This window comes from Cucurbita moschata, unplaced genomic scaffold (assembly GCF_002738365.1).
Source record: "Cucurbita moschata cultivar Rifu unplaced genomic scaffold, Cmos_1.0 Cmo_Scf00080, whole genome shotgun sequence".
Taxonomy (NCBI): domain Eukaryota; kingdom Viridiplantae; phylum Streptophyta; class Magnoliopsida; order Cucurbitales; family Cucurbitaceae; genus Cucurbita; species Cucurbita moschata.
In genome coordinates this window covers 149,472-152,257 of record NW_019268596.1, presented here as the reverse complement: position 1 = coordinate 152,257, position 2,786 = coordinate 149,472, and positions in this window count along the sequence as shown.

The window sequence follows — 2,786 nt, the reverse complement described above, 5'->3', positions numbered from 1 at the left end:
AAAAAAAAAAAAAAGAGAAATTTGTAGAAAAATTATGGATTTTTCGAGAAAAATAATAATAAAATATTCGAAAAGTGGCAAATTACCAAAATACCCCTGGAAGAATGGATAATTACAGAAATGCCACTCTAATTAGAATCAGAGCATCTACTATGACCATCCGAGCAAAATGTTTCAAACTCAAATCTCAATCGTCGAATCTCCTCCAAATTTGATATGATCTAGAATGAACATGCACGGATCATCACATCCAACGACTAGTATTCAGAGCCAAGGTCGGTAAGGCAATGATCGGAGTTGATATCTCCAAAAAATTATCCAGAAAGTTCGATCTCTAAATAACGAAGATTCTGGAGCTCTTGATGTAGGTTTAAGCTCCTCCTATCAAGTCGGAAGTAGGAGCAACAATACGAAATAAGAATCGAGAAAGGTCGATCCCGCAATTGAAGGCAATAAGCATTTAGATTGTGGGTCTCCTACTCTTAGATTTCTTCAAAATTCGAGAGCAATCCTCCACCATTTGTCTTCAAACTTCTAAATAACGAAGAATCTGGAGCTCTCAATGTCGGTTTAAGCTCCTCTTATAAAGTCTGAAGTAGGAGCAACAATATGGAATAAGAATCGAAAAAGGTCGACCACCAATCGAAGGCAATAAGCGTTTAGATTATGGGTCTCCTACTCTCAGATTTCTTCCAAATTCGAGAGCAATCCTCCACCATTTCTCTTCAAACTTATTCCTATAGTTTCTCAACAAGATTACCCAAAAGTTCTATGAAGGAATAGAGTGCTGAAAGTGTAACGCCCCTAATTTTCTTTAACTTAATTAGTGACATCACCCATGCATACATAACTCATTAAGCGGAAGCTCATCATAAATAACCTTGGAAGAGTCTTTCATAAAGGTTGATAAATCCAAATAATTCAATACTCAATGCTCTAACTTAAAACAGTCCAATAAAAGTAAACTCCTAAAAATATCCCATCTCCAACTTCCATGGTGTCCTCAGCTCTACCGTCAACCGTACATTGCGCCTTGCCTTTACCTAAAAAATGAAGGTAGCACGTGACTTGAGTATTTTATGAAATACTCAGTAAGTCACCCCACTGTTGGGGTTAGGAATGAAAACACATGCAACATATGAGCGGGACCTAACTTTTCATAGCCTTCGGCGCTTTTCTATTCCGGGTAGGGTTGGATGTGTGGTACTCCTTCACACATGGCTGATGTACGTGTACATGGACCCACCAGGCGGGCTCATCTACGTACCCCCTGGGCCTAGCTTGGTCGGGAATAACGTATTACACGTTGCCGGACACCACAGAACAGAAAAGGGCCCGCATGAAATCATAGCGAACATAAATATCATAACTCATTCTTTCGTATCATAAAGGGGAAGAATCCCGATGCACGTGATATACATATATGCATGAGGTCCCTTAACATATCGAACGTGGCATTACATAAGCAGTACTAACATCGCATATACGTTTCTTACATTACATGGCATCTCACATGACTTACATTACATGACATATTACATAAAAATTCCAGTTGCATAAGCATCTCATGACATGACTTGATAATACTACGTGTATCTATGGCATCAATCAACATATTCATGGCATATAATACTAACCTCTCATTCATAACTTCAATAACATAAACAGTCAATAGTCAACATAATTCATACATCACATAACATACACAATCTACCGTCAACACAATCTATACATCACATAATCATATCACATAAATATGGTGCATGCAGGGGCCACAGGGCACGCACCATCATACAACATGTAGTAAGTAACTCCAACAGTAAGGTCACTTACTTCGATGGTCTTGGTTGAAGTCACTCACAACGAGCTAATCCCAGCGGTTAAATGTGTCCTATGATAACCACATAAAAACTTAGAACCTTTCATAACATACCCTAGCTAAACCTCATGCTATTTATCAAAATAAACCCCCGACCTAAGCTGTCTTTAACATTTAGGGACCATACTGACCTCGGATGGTAAAACTGAGGGCAGAAACGGCTGCGGAAGGGCCAAAAACCTTGGAATCGATATATTATAGTGCTACCTTGCTGCTAAGCCTAGTTGCCGAGCTGGCCAACTAAGCCACCAAGTCGAGCTGCGGGAATTGACGGAACCGAGCCGATTTCGTACACGTGCGAGCAGACCCGCACTGTGTATGCGTGCAAAGCTGTTGGAGCTGCTGGGTGTGCGTCTACGGCTCGACCCTATTCTAAAAACCTTGCCTTCCTTACTCGATTCTTCCTCTGCAGAGCAACCCCAAGGTTCCGGAGGAAAGTTGGAGAGAAAATCGTTTTCAAGGGAGGTAAAAGGTTGGGCATAGGAATGTAAAAATAATCGGAAGACAATTGCATTCTAGGGTTTTAGGATAAGAAAACTCAAAGAAATAGGAATGTTTCTCTTAGGTAATAAAAGTCCTTCCGGTGAGATTACATTTAATTATTTATTTTATTTTTAGGTAATAACTTCCTTCTTGAAAATTGCACCTTTTCCGGCGATAATAAATGCATAACATAATATCTTTTCATATATAGAAATAAAACTAACAATCAACTAAATAAGGCAAAAATGGAAAATCTGAAACGTTACAGAAAGTGCTCAGAAACCATTCCCCCAATTCAATCCGCCATTGAAGAACTTCAAGAAAAACTTTAAAATCCAATCCGAGGATACATGATGACTCATCGAGCAAGAATGATTCCAATAAGTTTCTGCATCTCTAAGGAATGCTTCCATAGAAGACCACG